The following is a 7,674-nucleotide window of genomic DNA, read 5'->3' on the forward strand; positions in this document are numbered from 1 at the left end:
GTTTATTTATCTATAAAAAAATGAACCTACTTCGCTCACCTGTTGTTAAAATTTATTGTGATCATATCTGTAAAACATATTTTACGCAATAGATAATCGTATTTATAATTTATGATTTCAATAAGTTGGATATGTCTTCACCACTAAGTAGAAGGTCAGTACACTTTGCTTATTTGATTTTCACTTTTAACAGCATACTGATACCTTGTCTGTGGTTTTGTTTATTTAGTTTCAAAAGAAAAAGATGGGAGACACTAAAGGATCATATGGGACAGTGTAAACTGGAAAGAGGTGTGTGTTGTAGTATAACTTTGTGGAGCTTTTCATAACTGGAAAGAGACATATGTGTAGATCTTGAAGGTACCGTGAAAAATTAAGGGGAGGTTCTGTAGCTCCAGGAAGAAGTATGGCTGGTGGATATATTATTTGTTCACTGGGTGGTGAGGACTGGTTGAAGAATGGCCACACATAGGTACATTGTTCATGTTGGTGTTGCTTTAATTTGAATTCAGTTTCCTAAATTGAGCACTCCTTCTAATTTTTATATATGCCCCTTGTAGTACACAATGTGGAAATTGCTGTACCTTAACCCTTACAGTGCATGAATTTAGTCTCCTCCATCCCTGAGTTTACAGTGAAATCTCTGAGAAAGGTATCTGACTGATCCAGGGAAACAGAATTCTTCATGGACAGAAACACCAAATTGAGTGGGAGGGTGCTAACTCCATCTTCCCCACTTTAGTCTCTCAGAATTTTTGTTTCCTTTTTTTGTAAAATGTGGGATGTGGCTAGCACCAGATGGTCTCTGAGATCTCCCTCAGTTCTATGACTCTGAATTCAAGTCTCATGAAGCTGGATCAAATGCTGTTTTCTCTACAATCACAATTTCTCCACTCTCTCCTTTGAGTTCATGGGGCTTATGTACTTAGGAGCCGATATAAATCTGACTTCAAAACAAGTTCCTAATTTTGCATAACAGAACTAATGTACAGCCAACCTATTAACTGCTGAAATTGTTAATATGTAAAAGAAAAGCAAAAGACCAAATAGTCTGATTTTTTCTGATGCAGCAAGGAATAAAAGTAGTTTTGCCTCTATTATTATGGCTATTGCTGACAGTTTGTTATGTCAGAAAAAAACTAGGTCAAGTTTAAATAATCTCCTGCTTATAAAAATATCTGAAACTATAAAACAGTCTTTGTATGTCTTTTCTTTGAAAGGGTGCATATTTTAAATGACCTGGCTGGCTTTGTGGATCAAGTCTTTGTTTCCATGACACTGCAACTCGCAGAGGGCAAAGAGCTGGTTGACTCATTGGCTTTTTCTAAGAGGCAGAGTTGACTGCAGCAAGTTTTCTAACACCTACAGGTACTAAGAGCTAGTTGTATTAACTTTCAAAAGTGTAATACAAATTATAATTTCTTTTAATTAAATTTTACCCAATTCTTAACTTTGGTTCAAGAGACGATTAGAGATATTCCCAGGGACAAGGTTATATATCACACATTATACTTCATGCTGATTTGTGGTCTTCATTTTATAATCCTCGTCATCAAATCCCATATCACACATAATAAAGAAGATTTTTGTCTCAATGCCACTTGGTAGGATGATCAAATCACTTATTTTTATTGCACTTTCATCCATGTATAATGACAAGATCTATTTCTTTTTTATCTTATGCTGAAGAATAGAATTTCTGGAGTCTGTCATGTGTTCTTTGTTTTGGGGAAATTGCCATAATCTATTTGGAAGATTGTAAATCTATTTAAATAGCATAAAGCTATCAACCTGACATTTAACTAAAAATATATGTAATTTTGTTGTTTTTTAAATTCATCTCTCTGATTTTGATTTCCACCCCTAAGAAGGTCATAGGGCCACTTACCTAGGGTGTAGAGGGGGATGAGGAATGACTTATTGCTGCCTGTAAATTGAATGAGTGAGGCAGAGAGTGACAAGAGAAGGAGATCTGAAGTAACATAGACCTTGAACAGGCCACTTGGGGCTGCTTGTGCTGCCAAATCATCAGTATTTATGACATCTTCTTTGAGGTTGTAAAATGCTGGCCCTGAGTATTATATGACAGTTATGTTGCAAGGGTCACCTATCCTGCTTCTGAATTTTTGCTCAAAATATTCCCTGTGTCTAGATTTGTCCCTCTGTGCTCCTCATTAAGTGTGACTCTTGTGCCTAAACTTGAATCTAAACTCTAAACTTGATTCTTCAAGAAAACTTGTCTAGTTGATGCAAAAAAGACATGTCATCCTACTCCCCTAAGCATTCTGTTTAACTTTCTAAAATAGTTATTTCTGTTAAGTTTACATTTTAAAAGTATTCTAAATACCTACCATAAGACAAGCACCATAGTAGTTAATTTTGGGAACCACCTTTGTGTGCACTGTCAGAATTTGCAAATATAAAATATAAATATAAAATCTCAGATGTGTTGAGAACTGGGCAGAACCTTCTGACCCAAGACAACCTCCCATAAATCAGGGCAGGAAATTCAATATGCCCTGGCCTTCTCTCTGGTTCTAAATTAAACACTCAACCCATGAATGAGGTGACAACAAAATTTGTCATTAACACTTAGATGTGATAGGTTTACTCAACCCTTCAATATGAGAGGTCTAGAGAACTCTTATAAGGAAGAGAATATGCTGTAACTGTAGGGCAATGGTGACAATCTGAATCAAGCCCACATCTTCCACATGCATCTTGAGCCATGCAAATCAGTTTTCCAGTGACCTTCTAGGAATTACTAGGAGGTCTCTCTGGTACAGTCTTCTCTCTAAGGCATTCTCTTCAGACAGGCAACTTTAAAAGAGAGAGATGTATATTGCATGTTCAAAAGTATTCTCCTTTTTTTCATAGAAAATCAAAGAGCTCAAAATAGCTCATTCCCATCTCTAAAGGAACACTGTTACAATGTGAGTTTTCCCGAAGCAGAAGCTCCTGACTGTGCCCTTGCTCTCATGACCTGTTTTGCTATTACTTCTTGTAATGATAAAAAGGTCTTTCAGATATTCTTCTATCTCCATTAAGGTTGCTTATAAAGCAAAATCACATGTAGCAAACCCAGTCTCCCCATTTACACACATTTAGAAGTAGGACATGGGTTTCAGTGAGGTGTCAATGAATCCCAGTCTCTGGAAGCCCTTGCCCCAACCTTATCGCTCAGGTTGCTTGTAAGATTTCATTATGTGCAGCAGAAAATCACTACACACAGCTCTGTTCTTATTTAATTAGGCAAAAATCTTCAGGACTTGTTCCGAATAAGTCTTTGTGGAGGGTGTAACTTATTGGGCTCTTTGACTTATCAACTGTAATACATTAAAATTCTGTATCAAATATCACTGTGTACCCATGAAGGAAACTCTCAGTTTCCCTGAGGGCCCTGTAGTAAATACTTGAAATGAAAAAAAAGAAGTAATTAAGTACAGTTAAAAGAGGTGGCTTATCTAAGAATAGAAATTGGACCTAGAGAAATTGGCTTTTCCTTTCTTTCCCCCTTCCTCTCTCATACACACAACTCCAACTCAAAGGGCTGATCTCACCTAGTGTGATCTTTTTACAGCAGGTGACAATGAAGCATGATGGCTTTGAGGTTTAACCTATTCAATGAAGAATTTTTAATTCAGTTTATCATTTATTTGAGCTACTGGCCTTCCTTTATCCCTCATTTGTTCTGAGAGGTCCCTAATTCCCTTTTTCCTCTTAGAATCTGGACGGCCCTTGCTACATATGCCTCTGACCTCTGTAAGGTGTTCAACATGTCACAGGGCCCGGAAAGACTCCATCCAGAATAAAACATTAAGGTTGTCAATGCAAATAAAAAATCCCAGCAGAAATTCCCCCTTACAAAGGGTTTGAGTAATTCAGTTGTGGATATAAGTGCTGCTGTAATAAAGAATTCATTATTATTTCTCCTGTTACTTCTGTGGACCACATTTCCCCCTTTATTTCTTTAAATAACTTCCAAAATATTTTAAATGATTAAAAAATTGTTTGCCAAACTAATACTTGCACACAGTTTAAAAAGTCAGTGTGTTCTAAGTGGCAGGCTTATACTATGCCCTTGCCCTGTTTGATCTTCAAAACAATTGCATTTAACTATTTTACCTGTTTCTCTGGCATCTCCTTTCATATATATAGTATTTTTATTCTGCTTTATTTGTTAGTGAGGTTTGGCCATACCTTTTTATTTGAAAACAGAAGATTTAACCTCAAAATCCAGCCTCTTCCCTGCACTGCCTCTTTCCCACAAAGGGTAAATTAAATATTCTGTGTTTAAATTACTATGACTATGTAAATGTTATTCTTACTCTGCCAAATATTGCACAATAATTTCTTTTCCTATACAAACTTTTGATAATCCTGAAGTTAATAATTAACTTGTTTTATCATTTGATGAGTTTCCTGTGTGAAGATCACTAATTCTTTCCACAACTTTCTTACAACTTAGTGCAATTTGCAGATGAACAACAAATCAAATCAATAATCACTCTAAATATAAATGGCCAGATTGTTGTATTGATTTTTTTTGAAAAAGACCCAACAATATACTGCATAGAATACATAAATTTTAAATACAAAGACAGATATAAGTCAAAAAATAGAAGATTTAAAAATATATACCATGCTAATAATATAAAAATAAAGCTTCAGTGACTATATTAGAATTAGACAAAGTAGGTTTCTAAACAAAGGATATTACCAGGGATACAAAATATAATTTCATAATGATAAAGGCATCAATGTGTCAAAAGGGCATAACAATCCTAAAAGTTTATGCAGCAAATAACACAAAGTACCAAAGCCCACTCAAGAAGAAATGGGCAACATAAACTGAATTTATAAGTTAAAGCTTTTCACAAAGAAAACTCTAGGTTCAGCTGGGTATGGTGGCGCAGGTCTGTAATCCCAGCTAATCCGGAGGCTGAGGTAGGAGAACTGCTTGAACCCAGGAGGTGGAGGTTGCTGTGAGCTGAAATCACGTCACTGCACTCTAGCATGGCATCAGAGTGAGACTCCATCTCAAAAAATAAAGAAGAAGAAGAGGAGGAGGAGGAGGAGGAAGAAGAAGAATAAGAAAGAAAACTCTAGGCTCAGATGATTTCATTAGAAAATTCTACCAAGCATTTTAAAATGAAGTCATATGAATTCTACCCTGATTTATTCAGAAAAATGTAAAGAGGGTATCTCTCCTTCTCTGAGGCCAATATCTCCCTGAGGACAAAAAATACACAAAGACATTAAAAGAAAATAAAACTACAAACCAATACACTTAACAAACAGAGATGTGCAATTTTTTAACAAAATGAAATCAATTCAAAACCAGTGCAGGCTTGGCTTAACATTCAAAATAGATCAGTATAATTCATTATATTAAAACATGTTTTAAAAGCAAACAGATGATGATGTTAATAGATAAAGAAAAAGATTTTACAAAGCCAAACATCCACTCCAGATGAAAACTCTCAGAGAGAACTTTGAATGAAAGATAACTTTCTTAACCTGACAAAGATTATTGTTGGGAAAATTATGGTTAACATCATATTTATTCATGGAAGACCAGATGCTTTTTCCCTATGTTCAGAATCAAAAGAAGAATGTCTATTTTAACTCTATTTAACGTTGCACTAGCAGTTCTAGAGAGTGGAATCAAGCAATAAAGAAAATAATGGTGAACAGCCTAATAAAGGAAGACGTAAAACTAATTTGTGTACAGTTAATATGCTTGTTCATGTAGAAAAATCAATAGAATCTACAAATAAGCTACCAGAACTAATGGGTTTCATAATGTTTCAGGACACAAGATGAATATATAAAAATAATCATATTTCTATATACTAGCAATAAACTCTTAGAAATTGAGGTTCAAAAACAATATAGTTTGCAACAGCATCAAAAATAGGAATACATTTGCATATGACAAAACATAGACTAGACTTGTACAGTGAAATCTGTATAACATTGCAGAGAGAAATTAAAGAAGATCTGAATAAACAGAAAGATATGCCTTCTCCTAGGCTGGAAGACTAAATATTGTGAAGAAGACAGTTTTCACCAAAAGGATCTACAAACTAACCACGATCTCAATCAAATTCTTAGGGTTTTGTTTCTTTTTAGAAATTGAGAGGGAGATCTAAAATTCATATGGATCTGCAAAGACATACAATATCCAAACAATTTTGAAAAAGTAAAACAATGTAGGAAGAAAAACACTGTCTGATTTCAAAAGTTATTATAAAGCTATAGTAACAAAGACAGGGTGGCATTATACTTAGACAAAGATATTACTGGAAGAGAATAGAGAGCTCAGAGACAGACATATATATTTATTTTTTCCAAAGGACCAAAGGTGACTCAGTAGATAAACAACAGGCTTTTCAATGAATGGAACTGAAACAACTGGACATCCATATGCCAAAAAATCTTAACTTAGTCCACACTCATTCCAAATACAAAAACTACCTATCTTGGCCATAGAACAAATGTAAATTCTAAAATTATTAACCTTTCTATGAGAAAACATACAAGAAATCACTATGACTTTAAGTTTGGCAAAATTATCTTGGATATAACACTAAACTCCTGATCTATTAAAGAAAACTGATAAATTAAACTTCATGAAAATTTTAAAATATTGCCCTTTGAAAACATTTTTAAAAGAATTTAAAAAGACAAGCCACGGACTAAGAAAAAATAATTAAAACAAATATGTATAATACTGAACTTATATCCAAAATCTATAATGAACTATCACAACTCACTAATAAGAAACCCATATAAATGGGCAAATAACTTGAACACTGTCCCAGAGAAGATATACATATGGTAAACAAGCACATGAAAAAATATACAACATCATAATGATTAGGAAAATACAAATTAGATCCACAATGAGATACCCCTACATACCTCTTAGAATGTCTAAAATTGCAAAAAATAATGAGCCATACTAAGTGTTGATGACCATGTGGGGCACCAGGCGACACCACAAGTAGAATTATGAAAATGGCAAACTACTTTAGAAAATAGTTTGGCAGTTTTTAAAAAATTAAATATACCCATACTTGTTTATTGGGCCATTCCAATTCTAGGTATTTATTCAAGAGAAATAGAAGCATATGTTTATTTAAGAACTTGGAGCTGTACTCCAATGTTTATAGCAGATATATTTGTAATAGTCAGCAATTGAAAACAACTTAATTATCCATCAGCAGGTGAATGGATAAATGAAATGTTGTGTCCATACAATGAATTTCCATTCATTAACAGAAAACAATCAACTACTGATACATGCAATAACATGAATAAATCTCATTATAATTATGTTCAGGGAAAGAAGCCAGGCCAAAAAGTACATATTACATAATTTCCTTTATATAAAACTTTAGGAAATATAAACTAACCTGACACAAAACAAATAAGTAGTTGTGTAGGGACAGGCAGAGAATATTAATAATGACTAGACATGTACTTTTTTATTGCCAATTTATAAGGTTAACTCAAATTGAGATTTACAATTGGTTGAATACAAGGTACATGCATAAACAGGCAGCCTGGCAAACCTGAACAGGAACTCCAATAGGAGGAAAATAATTATATAAATTAAAAATGAATACTATTTCATCATAACAGACACCAACCTTTGCACCTTGACGT

The 7,674-nt window shown here is 34.1% G+C and overlaps 1 long non-coding RNA gene across 2 annotated transcripts in view; it reads left to right on the forward strand.

Moving 5' to 3' along the window:
• Positions 1–6,407, forward strand: part of LOC103792494 (uncharacterized) — a 235,358-nt gene extending 228,951 nt beyond the window's left edge. For both annotated transcript variants that reach the window (XR_004741866.3, XR_013534828.1), the window contains 2 exons: positions 230–291; positions 1,221–6,407. This is a non-coding gene — a long non-coding RNA (uncharacterized LOC103792494). The remainder of the gene's footprint in view (positions 1–229; positions 292–1,220) is intronic.
• Positions 6,408–7,674: the final 1,267 nt, after the last annotated feature.

The sequence above is a fragment of the Callithrix jacchus genome, chromosome 4, assembly GCF_049354715.1.
Source record: "Callithrix jacchus isolate 240 chromosome 4, calJac240_pri, whole genome shotgun sequence".
Classification (NCBI taxonomy): domain Eukaryota; kingdom Metazoa; phylum Chordata; class Mammalia; order Primates; family Cebidae; genus Callithrix; species Callithrix jacchus.